Source organism: Xenopus laevis, chromosome 4S, assembly GCF_017654675.1.
Source record: "Xenopus laevis strain J_2021 chromosome 4S, Xenopus_laevis_v10.1, whole genome shotgun sequence".
Lineage (NCBI taxonomy): Eukaryota > Metazoa > Chordata > Amphibia > Anura > Pipidae > Xenopus > Xenopus laevis.
In genome coordinates this window covers 125,560,105-125,577,998 of record NC_054378.1, presented here as the reverse complement: position 1 = coordinate 125,577,998, position 17,894 = coordinate 125,560,105, and the positions used below count along the sequence as shown (strand labels likewise).

The 17,894-nt window shown below is 42.3% G+C and overlaps 1 protein-coding gene across 2 annotated transcripts in view; it reads left to right on the top strand.

Moving 5' to 3' along the window:
• ptprg.S (protein tyrosine phosphatase, receptor type G S homeolog) overlaps window positions 1-17,894 on the top strand; it is a 350,843-nt gene that overhangs the window by 84,830 nt on the left and 248,119 nt on the right. The gene's annotated exons all lie outside the window — the stretch shown is intronic.

The window sequence follows — 17,894 nt, the reverse complement described above, 5'->3', positions numbered from 1 at the left end:
TTGGAATTGTTTTGCACACGTTCCTAGTCATGTGGGTTGAACTATCCGTGTGCTGATTAATTCTATTTGTATCTCCTGCTAATGGTGCGGGGAGCTCATTGCTCACGCGTTTCATGCCCGGTGCTACCTGCCCGCCTGCAACTCACTGGCGTTTAATAGTTTCCTTATTCTGGCAGCAGATTTAACGCTTATAATTCCTTATTATACAATTACTGGTTATCTGTAGTGCTCTTTGTAATATTGTTATTATGCTTTATTATTTATAGTGATTGGTTTCACTTCACCTAAAATGTACTATTTATTTATATAGTGCCAACATATCCTGCAGCGATGTACATCATTCCTGTCTATGGGTTGCCTCCTTTATGCTGAGGGGGTTGGGTGGACCAATGACGTGGAGGAGGGGCTTCAAGGGGTGGTTTAGTGATGTCCAGGGCGGAGCTATGACTCAGCGATTGGACAACGTCAAGTAGTCCTGCCCGGTTTTTATAATTTGGAAAACCGAGCAGGGAGTTTTGACCTGGACAGCCCTTCCGGGTTAAAACCAGAACAGGATCCCATACCTCCCAAACATTTTTCGTGTGACCGTATTGATTCTGACAGTTCAACCCGCAGTCCCGGATTATTACTGAAATGTCCCGACTTTCTCTTTGATTTCCTGCATTGAACAGCCAGAAAAAGATACAATGTTTCTAAAACTGTGGCTTTTAACAGAGAGCCCAGAATACATGGCAGATGCACTTCAATAAATTTGTAGCAATTTAAGATAAGCAAAGACACAATTTTATAATAATTTAAGAGAAACAGGTCTCTTGGGGAAACTGTGACTTAATTCATCTTCATTAGCAAAGCTGTACTAACACATACGATCCTGAACCCTAAAACCCCCAGAAATGTGTTCAAACTTTCCATAACCTGCCAAATTTTGTAAAAATGATCCGGTATTTAGGGGGTGTGACCATAAAATGGGTGTGGTCAAAAAAATTGCTGCACTGTTCATGTCAAATGTTTTTGTCCCTCTTTCTATTTTCCAAATGTTGGGAGGTGTGGGATCCATCAGTCCCTGCCCCAGTGGAGCTTACAATCTAATCTTATCCAATTCACACACATGGCCGGTCAGTTTTGCCAGGAGCGAGTTAACTTACCTGAATGTATTTGGAGTGTGAGAGGGAACCGGAGTCCCAAGAGGAAACTCACGCTTTCACGGAAGAACATACAACTCCTTGCAGATCGTGCCCTGCCTGGAATTGAACCGAGGACTCAAGGTGCTTGTGAATTTTGAGGGTATTTTGAGGATGCCAACTTAGTTATATAATAAACCTGTTGTGTTTTAGCCACACCCATGTCCCACCCACAGACACACCCCCACTCTCATCCACTGCCACGCCCCCAGACATGACCCTCATGTTCTACCTCTCTGTCCTAATTCCGCCAACATCCCTTTCCTTCTGCGTCTGCCGTCAACTTTCGCTGCTCAGTGGCTTTTCGTGGCGCTAATAAATTCAATATTTGCTAATCCATTATTTTAAAGACCCTGTAAAGCATTCGTTTAGCGCTAATGTCCTCCAGGAGCCGTTTTATCTCTGGTACAGAAAACCCCTGCGCCTTGGCAAATAATCCAATCAAACATGCAGATTTCAAATCCCCGGCTTCGCTTTCCCACACAGAGAAAGTGGCGAATGTCGTCTTCCTTAAATTCCCTTTAAAGGAGAAGTCAACCCAAAAGAAATTCTAAGCAATAAAACTTCTTTATAAATTGTCAGTTATTTGTAAATGCAATTGCCACTTAGAGGATACACTGTATCTTCTCCAACCAAGGCCATAATTCCCAGAATGCCTTGCATATGTTCCCTTTTAGAATATTACACCAACATTTACAGAGAAACCCTGATGCTGCATGACAAATAAAAAAGTTAACTTTTAAATTGATTGGTTTTTATTTTATTTTTTTAATAATTGTGGTTTTTGAGTTATTTAGCTTTTTATTCAGCAGCAGCAATTTCAGCAATCTGGTTGCTAGGGTCCAAATTCCCCTAGCAACCATGCATTGCTTTGAATAAGAGACTGGAATATGAATAGGAGAGGCCTGAATAGAAAGAGGAGTAATAAAAAGTAGCAAAAAATAATACATTGGTAGCCTTACAGAGCATGAGTTTGCTAGCGGAAAAGAAAAAGGCAAATAATTAAAAAAACTATTAAAACAAAATGAAGACCAATTGAAAAGTTCTATAATATACTAAAAGTTCAATTAAAGGGGCAGTTCACCTTTAAAGAACCAGTAATAGTGCAAAAATGTCCACAAATACAGAAACTCCGCTTGTGCTCCTCTTCAGAAAAGGCGATCGTGCGTTGCTCGATTTCTCCTCCCTGGCTATCTCCTATAAGAAAGGAAGGGAGGAGAAATCGGGTGCCGCACGATGGATCGCCTTTTCTGAAATGGAGGTAAGTTATTTCTTAATAAAGACTTAGCAACTTTAAAGTTTAATTTTTTTCTTCTGCTAACTCTTTCCAGCTTTCAAATGGGGGTCACTGACCCCATCTAAAAAACAAATGCTCTGTAAGGCTACAAATGTATTGTTGTTGCATCTTTTTATTACTCCTCTTTCTATTCAGGCCTCTCCTATTCATATTCCAGTCTCTTATTCAAATCAGTGCGTGGTTGCTAAGGAAATTTGATCCCGAGCAACCAGATTGCTAAAACTGAAAACCAGAGAACTGAAAAAACCACAAATAATATAAAAAAATAAAACCAATTGCAAAAAGTCTTGACTATCGCTCTCTACATCATACAAAAAGTTAATTTAAAGGGATACTGTCATGGAGAAAAAAAATTCAAAATGAATCAGTTAATAGTGCTGCTCCAGTAGAATTCTGCACTGAAATCCATTTCTCAAAAGAGCAAACAGATTTTTTTATATTCAATTTTGAAATCTGACATGGGGCTAGACATGTTGTCAATTTCCCAGCTGCCCCAAGTCATGTGACTTGTGCTCTGATAAACGTCAATCACTCTTTACTGCTGTACTGCAAATTGGAGTGATATCACCCCCCTCCCTCCCCCCCCCAGCAGCCAAACAACAGAACAATGGGAAGGTAACGAGATAGCAGCTCCCTAACACAAGATAACAGCTGCCTGGTAGATCTAAGAACAACACTCAATAGTAAAAATCCAGGTCCCACTGAGACACATTCAGTTACATTGAGAAGGAAAAACAGCAGCCTGCCAGAAAGCATTTCTCTCCTAAAGTGCAGGCACAAGTCACATGACCAGGGGCAGCTGGGAAATTGACACTATGTCTAGCCCCATGTCAGATTTCAAAATTGAATATAAAAAAATCTGTTTGCTCTTTTGAGAAATGGAGATCAGTGCAGAATTCTACTGGAGCAGCACTATTAACTGATGCGTTTTGAAAAAAACATGTTTTCCCATGAACGTATCCCTTTAAAGGTGGATAACCCGTTTAAAGGCAAACCACCCCTTAAATACTTTAGAAAATAAGTTGCCAACATTCTAGCCAAGAGTAAAGATTAAAATGGAATTTCCAGCTAGAAGTTGCAATTTGGCTGTATTCCAAAATACAAAGTCCTGAAAATATAAAAACTTCCGGAACTCTCATGAAAGCTATTGGAGTGACAGTTGCGGCTGTGACTCATAAGAAATGTTCTGTCTTTGTTCCCTACAGGTAGTTCCGTATCGGCTGTCAGTTTAGCTGGTGTCTTTGGAGGGTTTCATTTAACATTTTAATTCACCTTTACAGAAGGCGCTAGAAGTTCGCAATTCCTGCCTGGAGCCATAATGGAGACATTTTTTTTCTGTGTCAGGGGGAGGGACAGGGATGGATTAACTGGAGATTAACGTCAGTCTGAAACAATCCGGTTGCCAAAGAAATTTTGTGCTTTTGGATTTATTTATTTATTTATTCGTACAGTTGTTGGAATTCTATTTAAATAGTAAATTGCTGCGACTTTTTTTACTATAACACGGAGAGAGAAAGTTGGCCAATTCCATATTGCAGTGTTTTCTACAATAAATATTTAGTAACGCACATTAAAATAAACTATTGTGGCCATTAAGAATTATTAGGCTGCATTTTGTTGCTGAACGTGACAACTTTCTGTTCCGAGGTGATGCATTTTTTTATGCTTCTCAAATTTGAATATATGCAAATTAGGGTGTGGATTTGATGTTGTATTTTGTATAGTCTTTTGTTTTGGATTTGGCATTTGTCTGAATGCTAAAATAATGGGTTTGGTGCATCCCAATAGAAGCAGACTTAACACTCTATAATATATTGGACATGGGAGGGACTAAATATTGATGCTTGGGTTTATTTTATTGCATGAAGTGAGTCTCTCTCAGTGTAAGGTTGAAGCTAACAGGCAATATTAAAGGGATACTGTCATGGGAAAAAAAAAATTTCAAAATGAATCAGTTAATAGTGCTGCTCTGCACTGAAATCCATTTCTCAAAAGAGCAAACAGATTTTTTTATATTCAATTTTGAAATCTGACATGGGGCTAGACATATTGTCAATTTCCCAGCTGCCCCAAGTCATGTGACTTCTGCTCTGATAAACTTCAATCACTCTTTACTGCTGTACTGCAAGTTGGAGTGATATCACCCCCTCCCTTTCTCCCCCCCCCAGCAGCCAAACAAAAGAACAATGGGTGGTAACCAGATAGCAGCTCCCTAACACAAGATAACAGCTACATGGTAGATCTAAGAACAACACTCAATAGTAAAAACCCATGTCTCACTGAGACACATTCAGTTACATTGAGAAAGAAAAACAGCAACCTGCCAGAAAGCATTTCTCTCCTAAAGTGCAGGCACAAGTCACATGACCAGGGGCAGCTGGGAAATTGACAATATGTCTAGCCCCATGTCAGATTTCAAAATTGAATATAAAAAAATCTGTTTGCTCTTTTGAGAAATGGATTCAGTGCAGAATTCTGCTGGAGCAGCACTATTAACTGATGTGTTTTGAAAAAAACATGTTTTCCCATGACAGTATCCCTTTAAGTTAAGATGGACAAATAGTATGGCTAATTTTAGGGCAGAGACAGATGAGAAGATTCAGGGAAATTTAGTTGCCGGTGACAAATCGACTCTTCTTTGGCCGACTGATCTCCCTGAACTTCCTCCCCGCCGGCTAGAATGTAAATCACCGGTGGGATAGCACTCTGAGCGCGTCATTTTCCAAAGTCGACTGAACTGCCTTCCCAGCCGGCTAGAATGTATATTGCCTGGCGAGATGGCACTCTGTTTTCGGAAGTTTCTGGTGACTCTGAGCACTCCAAGTGCCATTCCATTGGCGATTTACATTCTTGCCGCCGTGGAGGCAGTTCGGGGGTATTCGTTGCCTGAAGAAGAGGCGATTTGTCGCCTGGCAACTAAATCTCCCCTAATCTTCTCGTCTGTCTTTGCCCTTAAGCTACTTTTCAATTGGACTTCATGTTTTATTTTTATTTTTTTTAATAGTTTTTAAATTATTTGCCTTCTTATTCTTTCTAGCTTTGAAATGGGGGTCACTGACCCCATCTAAAAATCAAATGCTCTGTAAGGCTACAAATGTATTGTTATTGCTACTTTTTGTTCCTCGTCTTTCTATTTAGGCCTTTATTCCTATTCCAGTCTCTTGTTCAAATCAATGCATGGTTGCCAGGGTAACTTGGACCCTAGCAACCAGACGGCTGAAATTACAAGCTGGAGAGCTGCTGCTGCTGCAAAAAAAAAGCTCAAACTCAAAAACTACAAATAAAAAAATCAAAACCAAATGTAGATTGTCTCAGAATATCACTCTACATCATACTAAAAGTTAATTTAAAGGTCAACAACCCCTTTAAATGTTTTCTTCTTGAGTCCACTGTTGTATAGGCAATTGATAGAGTGATGCTGGGTTCCTGAGCTTGAGTCCTACCTGGGCACTCGATTGCATGTTCCCCCTGTGTCTGCATTGGTTTCCTCCAGCTTTTAATTGGCTCCTGGATTGCTTATTCCAGGATTTACGGTCACTTGGGGCTTCTTGCAAGGGAATTATAACATAATAGGAGAGGTATGGGAAGCTTGCACAGAGAACGGCCGAGACACAATGGCACATTAGGCAAGGCTGAGCAAGAATGTTTTAAAATGACAGCATTGTGGCTCTTTAAGAGGAATAAAACATTTAAAGTTATTCCCAGGTTTCGGGAAAGCACTGGATATGGCGAGAAGCTTCGCGAGCACCAGGGAGGTAATAACTCGGCACAGCGTGGCCTTTTAGTAGTAAAATCAAACTCTTATTGATTCATATACAGGGAAGATTTTATGAGATGCCTCAGGCAGGCGACTGAAGTGAGATTCACGCTCAAAACATCTACCTGCTCCGACCCCAATGATCTTCCTCTGGCGTCTTGTAAAAAAAAAAAAAGATTTTTATGAGAAGCCAACGGAACTGGTTTTAAAATTCTGTCGCCCAGACTTGGGGGCAAATATCTGGCGCCTTGATTATTAGTATGCAGATATTTTATTTGTGCTGTAACTGTGTGATGGACGAGGAAGGGGGTCTGATAGACTGATAGAAAGATTACGTCGTTAGAGAAAGGGGGAAAGTGCGAAATGGGACATTTGTAATGTTTCTGAATGGATTGGCAATCTAGGACCGCGTCTGGGCTCATGAGGGCCGGGGCCCACCGAGTTTTGTACCGGTTTCCCGCCGGCCCAGTCCGACGCTGGATCCATTCTAAGCAACGGTTCAACTATTATTCATGATGTGGCCTCATTTGCTCAGTAACGGAACTACAAGGCGCAGGGCCCAGGTGCAGGCTATGCGGCTGCCCCCCTTCAGAAGCGGAGATTGTGGTGGAGTCACAGGCAAACCACCGGAAGGCCCGGGGGGGGGGGTGCAGTCTCAGTCCCGCATCCCCCGGTAGTTCCGCCACTGCTTTTGCTTATTTCTACTTGAAATGTTACAATAATTAATGAAAGTCACCCAGGGCTAGAGTGGGATCGGCAGGATACCGGAAAAAAACCCCGATGGGCTCCTGCCGGCCCAGACCTGCTCCCCGATCAGCCGGACCTAAAAGAAAAATAGTAGGGATGCACCGAATCCAGGATTCGGTTCGGGATTTCTCCAGGATTCGGCCTTTTTTAGCAGGATTTAGCTGAATCCTTCTGCCAGGCCGAACCGAATCCTAATTTGCGTATGCAAATTAGGGGCGGAGACAGAAATTGCGGGACTTTTTGTCGCAAAACAAGGAAGTAAAAATGTTTTCCCCCTTCCCACCCCGCAAATTAGGATTTGGATTCGGTTCGGTATTCGGAAGAATCTTTCATGAAGGATTCAGGGGTTCAGCGAATCCAAAATAGTGGATTCGGTGCATCCCTAAAAAATAAGTGCAGCACTGCGCGCTGTAATTTTGCGCTTGCACACGAAGGCCCCCGGAGTTTGGAACCCAGTGGGCCCTCAATGCGCCAGTCCGACTCTGAAGACCAGTCACACCCTCCTTTCTCCCAGCTGTGATTAGGGAGGAGCAGATGACATCACACTGCACATTATCAAACATGACATCAAGAATTCCCTATCTGGCAGTTTCATTGAAAGCAATGCTAGAGTGTACCGACCAATCAGCTGGGGGGGCGGTGTTAATCTTAGGAGGAGGGTGTGGCTTGTCTGGAAGGTGACCTTTCATTTACTATTTTATTTCACTGCAACTCTGCTCCTGCGTCGGTTTAGGGTACCAACAGAACACCCAGAAAAAGTTTGCTGAAATACAACTTTATTTGCCCTATTGATTTCATTCGCATGATGGGACAAATCAGCTTGAACCAATTGTTGGATCCTCATTTTGGATGTTCAACCTTTGGCCAGGGTTGGTCTTAGCCTATGAAATTTGTTGGTGAATAAACCATCTGGTCCCCAGTTCTAAGAATATCTGGTGCAGCTGTTACCCCCAAATCTCACCCTAAGTGGGGCAGCACATCAACATTCATCCCAAATCTCAGTCTAATTGATTGTCAAGGTGAGTTTTAGGTTTATCTTGGAAAAAATAGTCATTCTAACCATATTTCTCCCTAACTGGCCTTCAGGCTGAACCATTCTACCACTGCCTCAGCATAGCTCCCAACTGTCCCGTTTTTCACAGGACAGTCCCAGCTTTAACAGCTCAACCCATAGTCCCGGGTTGTTACAGAAATGTCCAGACTTTCTCCTGTACTGAACAGCCAGAGAACAGGCAGAGAGCCCAGAATAAGCAGCAGGTGCACTTAGATACTTTTGTAACAATTTAAGATAAACAAAGAAACAATTGTAACAATTTAAGTTAAGCAGGTCTCTTGAGGAAGCTTTGACTTGCAGCTTAAAGGGCAATTCACCTTCATTAGCAAAACTGTAAAAACATATAAAAACCACAGAAATGTGTTCAATCATCATAACCTGCCAATTATTGTAACATAAACATGGTAATTAGTGGGTGTGCCCACAAAATGGGCATGGTCAAAGAAATGTTGCCAAACTCTACTCGCCAAATCTTTTTGTCCCTCTTTCTATTTCCAAAATGTCGTAGCTCAACTCGCCTCATCCAAGTCTGATGCAGAGCCTATAATATAAAATAACATTTTTGAAGGTGAAATTGCCCCTAGAATGTTTTGTTCGGCACCTACTGTATATACATACATGTATAGGATTCATTATCTGGAAACCTGTTATCCAGAATGCTTCGAATTACTAGACAGCCATCTCCCATAGACTCCATTATAATTAAATAATCCACATTTTAAAAATAATTTCCTTTTTTTGTGTAATAATAAAACAGTAACTTGTTCTTGATCCCAACTAAGATACAATTAATCCTTATTGGAGGGAAAATTGAGCCTATTGGGTTTATTTAATGTTTACATGATTTTCTAAGGTAGGAAGATCCAATTTACGGAAAGATCCGTTATCGGGAAAACCCCAGGTCCCGTTCTGGATAACGGGTCCCATTATTATTAGTGATAGGCGAATTTGTCCCGTTTCGCTGTGCCACAAATTTAGTGAATTTACTGGCGAAAAGTTGGCGAAACAGTGTTTTTGATGCCGCCGACAATTCGCCGGTGTCAAAATGGGCACCGGCGTCAAAGTTGGCACCATTTAAGTCAATGGGCGTCCGTTTAACGTCTAAAACCGTCGCCGGCGTTCAAAAAACTTTGACGCCAGTGTCAAAACTGTTGTCGCCGTCAAAATTTCGCGAATTTATTCGCTGGCGGCAAATTTGCGCCTGCCAGATAAATTTTCCAATCACTAATTATTATTATTCCTTATTTTCATAAGTGTCTGACTGTGAAGCAGCGTCTGTGTGTGTTTTGCGTACGTTGCTTTTGTTTCACTCCCGGCACAACAACAAAGAGGGAAGAATGTTCGTTAGTAACAATGAGTTACTGCTCTTGTTTGCGCCGCTGCTGATTTGCTGCGCTTTTGTCACTTACGATTGTCATAAATTCGCACTTGTCACTGCTGAGCGTTCGTAGAAAAGCCCTGGGTATTCTATAGACTCCGCTGACATTTATAGTGTTTTCTTGGAACGGATGAATATTTTGCATGAGAGAGAGCAATAATGGGCTGAAAAAAAGAATCGCTTCAAGTCACTTTCGTTTTTTTTCCCCGCCATTGCGTTGATTGTAGATTTTTAACGTTCTGCGTCCTTCAGATCCGACGCCAATTACACGGATTTATAACTGCAAAAGGGTTTCATGTTCTGTTGTTAAAGTGACCCGCAACGTATTTATATTATATTTTCATTGCGGGATTCAAAGTTTTACGTTTAGAGGTTGGAGGGTTAAAGGCAGTTATTTCCTAATGTAATCGTTTATTTTTGGTCTATTATGTTTGGGAATTGATTAAAGAAGCACTAAAGCTAAAAATGCTAACCCTTTATGGGATTCTGTACCAGCCCAAGGCAACCACAGACCTTTAGCAGTAAAGATCTGTGTCTCCAAAGATGCCCCAGTAGCTCCCCATCTTCTTTTCTGCTGATTCACTGCACATGCTCTGTGCTGCTGTCACTTACTGAGTTTAGGGATCCATTCACAGTATATTGTATGCATTGATTCATAATCACAATAATAACATCTGCTTTTTCTTATGACCCATAAGCTTAGCTTCTCAACAGCAACCCAGAGCACACTGAGCATGTGCAGTGTCACTGACTTACAAAAGATGCCATCAGGATCCACAATGGGGAGTTCCAGTAATCTGGACTATTAATGTTACCGGGCTACTGACAGTCTGAGCTTGTACAGTTCAGCATTTCTACCCATACCCAATTATAAACTGCAGCTCTCCTTTAAGAATGTATGCCCAGAACATTCCTTCTCTGTATATTTGTATTTATACATATGGGAGGAGGAGGTGCCATATTGATTCCCTTAGACAGTACAGTATGAGGGTATAGCTTATTGTGTGCCCAGAACATTCCTTCTCTGTATATTTGTATTTATACATATGGGAGGAGGTGCCATATTGATTCCCTTAGACAGTACAGTATGAGGGTATAGCTTATTGTGTGCCCAGAACATTCCTTCTCTGTATATTTGTATTTATACATATGGGAGGAGGAGGTGCCATATTGATTCCCTCTTAGACAGTACAGTATGAGGGTATAGCTTATTGTGTGCCCAGAACATTCCTTCTCTGTATATTTGTATTTATACATATGGGAGGAGGGAGGTGCCATATTGATTCCCTTAGACAGTACAGTATGAGGGTATAGCTTATTGTGTGCCCAGAACATTCCTTCTCTGTATATTTGTATTTATACATATGGGAGGAGGAGGTGCCATATTGATTCCTTAAAAACTACAGTATGAGGGTATAGCTTATTGTGTGCCCAGAACATTCCTTCTCTGTATATTTGTATTTATACATATGGGAGGAGGTGCCATATTGATTCCCTTAGACAGTACAGTATGAGGGTATAGCTTATTGTGTGCCCAGAACATTCCTTCTCTATATATTTGTATTTATACATATGGGAGGAGGAGGTGCCATATTGATTCACTTAGACAGTACAGTATGAGGGTATAGCTTATTGTGTGCCCAGAACATTCCTTCTCTGTATATTTGTATTTATACATATGGGAGGAGGAGGTGCCATATTGATTCCCTTAGACCAGTGATCCCCAACCAGTAGCTCATGAGCAACATGTTGCTCTCCAACCTCTTGGATGTTGCTCCCAGTGGCCTCAAGGCAGGAGCTTATTTTCGAATTCCAGGCTTGGAGACAAGTTTTGGTTGTATAAAAAACAGGTACACTGCCAAACAGAGTCTCAATGTAGGTTCACAATCCACATAGAGGCTACTAAATGGCCAATCACAGCACTTATTTGGCACCCCAAGAACATTTTTCATGCTTGTGTTGCTCTCCAACGCCTTTTACTCCTGAATGTTGCTCATGGGCTCCAAAGGTTGGGGATCCCTGCCTTAGACAGTACAGTATGAGGGTATAGCTTATTGTGTGCCCAGAACATTCCTTCTCTGTATATTTGTATTTATACATATGGGACGAGGTGCCATATTGATTCCCTTAGACAGTACAGTATGAGGGTATAGCTTATTGTGTGCCCAGAACATTCCTTCTCTATATATTTGTATTTATACATATGGGAGGAGGAGGTGCCATATTGATTCCCTTAGACAGTACAGTATGAGGGTATAGCTTATTGTGTGCCCAGAACATTCCTTCTCTGTATATTTGTATTTATACATATGGGAGGAGGGAGGTGCCATATTGATTCCCTTAGACAGTACAGTATGAGGGTATTGCGTTTTGTATGCCCAGAACATTCCTTCTCTGTATATTTGTATTTATACATATGGGAGGAGGAGGTGACATATTGTTTCCCTTAGACAGTACAATATGAGGGTATAGCTTATTGTGTGCCCAGAACATTCCTTCTCTGTATATTTGTATTTATACATATGGGAGGAGGAGGTGCCATATTGATTCCCTTAGACAGTACAGTATGAGGGTATAGCTTATTGTGTGCCCAGAACATTCCTTCTCTGTATATTTGTATTTATACATATGGGAGGAGGAGGTGCCATATTGATTCCCTTAGACAGTACAGTATGAGGGTATAGCTTATTGTGTGCCCAGAACATTCCTTCTCTGTAAATGTATAATCATACTTAGCAACTGGAGCTGAAATAGTGTTTCTTATAGACAGGCCTTTGAAGTGATTTGCCTTTACACTGAACCAGTTCCATGTTTACATTTATAAATGTGAGTGGAAGCAGCCATATTGCTTATGCTCAGAAGAGATAAACTTAAAGGGCCACGACACCCTGAATTGATTGTACAATGTATCTCTTTGATCAGTATGAGAAATCACTGCCGGTGTTTTGAGCTGCAGACTACAAGCGTCTGGTTTCCAATGTATTTCTTTAATGACTGAGCAGGAGGGCCCCCTACAGGTGCTGTTCCCTTGACATAGAGGTGGGCCGGCTGCACAATAACCTTCACTTGCCAGTTTTACATTTTATCAACTTCCGGCAATGGAGTCCTTTGATGTAAAGCTTCATTACAGGCAGCCTTTATGCCATAAATCAAACCCCAACCACCTGACTCGGGGATTGTAAATAGATACACAGACAGCCCCGCCCCCTGCGCATACAGTATGTGGGAAAATACTTGCCTGGGTTTGCAGGGCAGTACAGAGACTCAGGAAGGTAAGATCAGTAACATTGTTGTGGATGTAGACGGATTCTGGGGACCAATGTAATGGATGTAAAAAAAAAAAAAATCAGTGGAGGCTTTAGTTTTCCTTTAAAATAAATCTATCTTAGACTCTCCTCATTGGCCGATTAATGTATCAAGGGTCTTTGGCGCTTCTTGGGGAGGAAATACTGAACCTGAACTTTCCCTTGACCAAATGTCAGTGACAATGACAGTGTGGGTGAGAGCCAAAGGAACAGGGCGAATAATTAAATAAATGCAGTTTTTATTATGGACGATTTGGTGCTGCCGTCAGCTCCTTCAGGCTTCACGGAAGGTGCCTTGGAAGATGCTGGGACATCGGCCGGAAACTGTATATATTTATATGGGCAGAATTTATATCATTTATTCAGTCATCAATCCTAGCGATTAAGGGCAGAGACACGCTGTCAGATTCGGGGAGATTAGTCGCCGGGCGACAAATCTCCTCTTCTTCAGGGCGACTAATCTCCCCAAACTGCCTTCCCTAGAATGAAAATCGCCGACGTGATGGCACTCGGAGCGCTTCATTTTCCGAAGTCGCCCGAAGTTTCTTCCGAAGTCGCTCCGTAGTTTCCTCGTGAAGCAATTTCGGGTGACGAAACGATCTGAGTGCCATCCCGCTGGCAATTTTCATTCTAGCAGGCAGGAAGGCATGGGGAAAGCAGTTCTGGAAGATTAGTCGCTCCGAAGAAGATAAGATTTGTCGCAGGGTAATTCCCCCCGAATCTGACCGCGTGTCTCTGCCCTTATAGTTTAAGTCTTCCTAGTACGAAAAAGTTGAGTTCTACTAGACCTATATTGAAGTTGCCTAATAATTAAAGCTTTACTGGGCCTCCACAACTCCTGGGCCTCTCTGCAACTGCTGGGTCTGCTTTCTCTGTAGTTCTGTCTCTGGGCAGGTTTCCCCTCCTTCAGTTTCATCAGTCACCAGCAACATCCACCATATTTAATTTTCAGAATCATCATCTTCCAGAACGGAAGGGCCCTCATGGTTATACAGTGTATTCACACTTTTAGGGCATTGGTTCCCAAACTGTGGGGCTGCAACAGCTGAGGGTCCTGGAGAAATGGTTTGGGGCAGGGGTTGGCTCATCTTGAAAGAGAATTGGGGTGAATAATGTCTATTTGATCTCTTAGATACAGCTGAAAGCCCACCTTGAAAGTCATTTAGGGTGAGTTTTGCTGTCCATGGAGCTATGGCTGAATTACTGATGTCTTGTGTTTTTTATTTCAAGACATTGAACCAAACATTCGACAACTGTAGGCGGTTACTATAAAATTTGGCTTGTACTTATGTCAGAGCCATATCTAATTTCCAGAAGCATCTGGAGTAGTGGTTTGGGGCAGTTCTTGAAAGAGAATTGGGGTGAATAATGCCTTTTTGTTCCCCTAGCTACATCTGAAAGCCCACCTTGAAGATCAGTTGCAATGTCTTGGACCAAAAGGTGGTTACTATGAGAGCCATTAATACGGAAGCTCCATTTACTACACAGAGATGTGCCATACAAACAATGGTCTCAAGTTGACTATATAATAAATTATATGTCAGTATATGGAAGGCCTATTGAGTGAGACACGTTAATCAATTAATCTCAAGGTCTGGATGATATCAGACACCTAGAGGGCTATTGGTGCTCAAGGGAAAGAGTGACCATTGCATGGTCATAACATATGTTTGGCCTCTGGGATTGGCTTGCCTTGTGGATTGTATAAGAAAATTTTCAGCCGAACAAGAGCCACACATTCTATTGGGAATGACCTGAATCAAGCCTTTTTACATAGCCGCTGTATCCATCATCTAATTGACCAACGAGGATGCAATTGACAATGATGGAAGTAGAGCCCCAAATTGGTAACCCCCCACTTCAATTCTTTTCCACTTTGCACTTAACTATCAATTATCAGCCCTCCCCACCCCCGTATCGCTGATCTAAAAGGAACTAGGAACCATAGCAAAGTTAAAATGACAAGTAAACCAAGTCATTATGTCTGTGGGAAGATAACAGATAAAAAATCCAGGCTGGAGGAAAAAAAAACCTATAGATAAGGCGATGGCAAAGATTGAAACCAATCGAAGCAAATTACGCTGGCCGAGATTGATATTCAGAGAATTGCGAAATGCGTCACGCATGTTAATGTTTATAAATTGGGCATCTCTGCATCCTTCTTGCATTTCAATTAAAAAACACTCTTGACATTAAGTACTCGGAGGACTAAATGAACGGCTGGCAGAGGATTCCTGTGTAATGTACGGGCTGAAGAATTACAGTTTAGAAGATAATGATTTAGACAGTTGACTGTCTTGGAATTAGAATGCATCAATAGTTCTGTCAGACTGGGCCTCCTAGGGCCCAATCATCTCAGATCAATCAGATGAGACACTAAATAGTATAGAGGTTATATAGGCGTGGAAATAAGAACAGGCTGATGGGAATTGTTCCAGACTTGGACCCTGTCCCACCGGGGGATCCTTCAGTGCTTTGGAAGGCAAGTCCAACCCTGATCAATAGTCAGCTCACCTGCTGCCCAATGATAGCAAGATTATGTCAATATTGGATTCATTTGTTTCATTATGGATGCTGTGGGCTTATCCTGGAAGATATACAATGGCATCATGTGATCATCACCTTCATTATTTTGATGAGTCTTACAACCCTACATTAGATGCTTAGCTTCAACATTTCAACAGCCAATCACTCAGGTCAGATCTTCTCCTAACTGGCCTTCAGGCTGAGCCCCCTTAGCTTATAACAAGGTTACAGATGTATAGAAACATTGGGGTAACAGTCACCCTGCTATAGTCCCAGGGGTACCCAGGGTACAAATAATCACTCACCCCAGATCTCCCCTTAACTGACCTTCAGGCTGAGCCCCCTTAGCTTATAACAAGGTTACAGATATATAGAAACATTGGGGTAACAGTCACCCTGCTATAGTTCCAGGGGTACCCAGGGTACAAATAAGCACTCACCCAAAATCTCCCCCTAACTGGCCTTCAGACTGGGCCCCCTTAGCTCATAACAAGGTTACAGATATATAGAAACATTGGGGTAACAGTCACCCTGCTATAGTTCCAGGGGTACCCAGGGCACAAATAAGCACTCACCCCAAATCTCCCCTAACTGACCTTCAGACTGGGTCCCCTTAGCTCATAACAAGGATACAGATATATAGAAACATTGGGGTAACAGTCACCCTGCTATAGTTCTAGGGGTACCCAGGGTACAAATAAGCACTCACCCCAAATCTCCCCCTAACTGGCCTTCAGACTGGGCCCCCTTAGCTCATAACAAGGTTACAGATATATAGAAACATTGGGGTGTCACCCTGCTATAGTTCCAGGGGTACCCAGGGTACAAATAAGCACTCACCCCAAATCTCCCCCTAACTGACCTTCAGACTGGGCTCCCTTAGCTCATAACAAGGTTACAGATATATAGAAACATTGGGGTAACAGTCACCCTGCTATAGTTCCAGGGGTACCCAGGGTACAAATAAACACTCACCCCAAATCTCCCCCTAACTGGCCTTCAGACTGGGCCCCCTTAGCTCATAACAAGGTTACAGATATATAGAAACATTGGGGTGTCACCCTGCTATAGTTCCAGGGGTACCCAGGGTACAAATAAGCACTCACCCCAAATCTCCCCCTAACTGACCTTCAGACTGGGCCCCCTTAGCTCATAACAAGGTTACAGATATATAGAAACATTGGGGTAACAGTCAACCTGCTATAGTTCCAGGGGTACCCAGGGCACAAATAAGCACTCACCCCAAATCTCCCCCTAACTGGCCTTCAATGGAGTTACACCCAGAAACGTTTCTCTATAGGGTTAAAGAGAGAAGGTGAGGAAATTATTAAAGCAAGTAAAGCTGAAACACTTAATCGGTTTGTTGGAATCAGCAGGTACAACGCAGAATTGGGCCACAGATGTTCCATGGTAATTCTTATACCATAAGGAAAGCAGAACTGGATTTGGAATATAAGATATGAGCTTATTCCCTATTAGACAGAGCAAATTATAGCGCAGCATAAAGAAGCCTCGGAACACTCTCTTACCATTTGGGTGTTACGTTTCCCCTGATCGGAATCTTATTGCTGCCATATTTTTCGCTTACATCGTATAAACCAGATGTTTCCCTGTTAATCTGTTTTACGTGTCCTCGTCTAAAAGGTTCAGAACCCGATAAAACTAGTTCTACAGCACCTATGTGCAACATCTGGACTCTGCTCCTTGTGTGACTTCCCCGGCCCTTAGATGTGTCTTTGGCTCCACAATCCTCAGGGCACTCGTCTCTTAACCACAGGCACCTTGTGCGATGCCTCTAATTATCCCCCAGCTCTTCTCCTACGAGAGGGATAATTTATTTAGACAGCAGCAATTTATTAGCAAGGAAACCATGCTTTGTAGCAAAACGGGCTTTTTCAGCGTACAGCCGGGCGGCACTTATTCAGCTGAAGAACATGGAGCGTTATCCTGGGTACGAGATGAAACAAGCGCACCTGTTTGCTAAACATCCGCCTGGGACTAAACAAGACACTGGCAGTTTATACTGTAATACAAATACAAGCAATACTGTATTGCACCGTATCTCTGAGCTTGGCTTTGTCTGGTCTGAAGAGAAGGGGGGACACATTTGTCAGAAAATGTGGCTGAAATCTGGAGGAATGACCCTCAGCGTTGATGGCCTGGAAATATTGTAACTGGACTATTGCGGAAGAAACACTCTTCTATAGTCCCATGGTATAAACACTCACCCCAAATCTCCCCCTAACTGGTCTTCAAACTGGGCCCCTTTAGCTCATAACAAGGTTACAGATATATAGAAACATTGGGGTAACAGTCACCCTGCTATAGTTCCAGGGGTACCCAGGGTACAAATAAACACTCACCCCAAATCTCCCCCTAACTGGTCTTCAAACTGGGCCCCTTTAGCTCATAACAAGGTTACAGATATATAGAAACATTGGGGTAACAGTCACCCTGCTATAGTCCCAGGGGTACCCAGGGTACAAATAAGCACTCACCCCAAATCTCCCCCTAACTGACCTTCAGACTGGGTCCCCTTAGCTCATAACAAGGTTACAGATATATAGAAACATTGGGGTGACAGTCACCCTGCTATAGTTCCAGGGGTACCCAGGGTACAAATAAGCACTCACCCCAAATCTCCCCTAA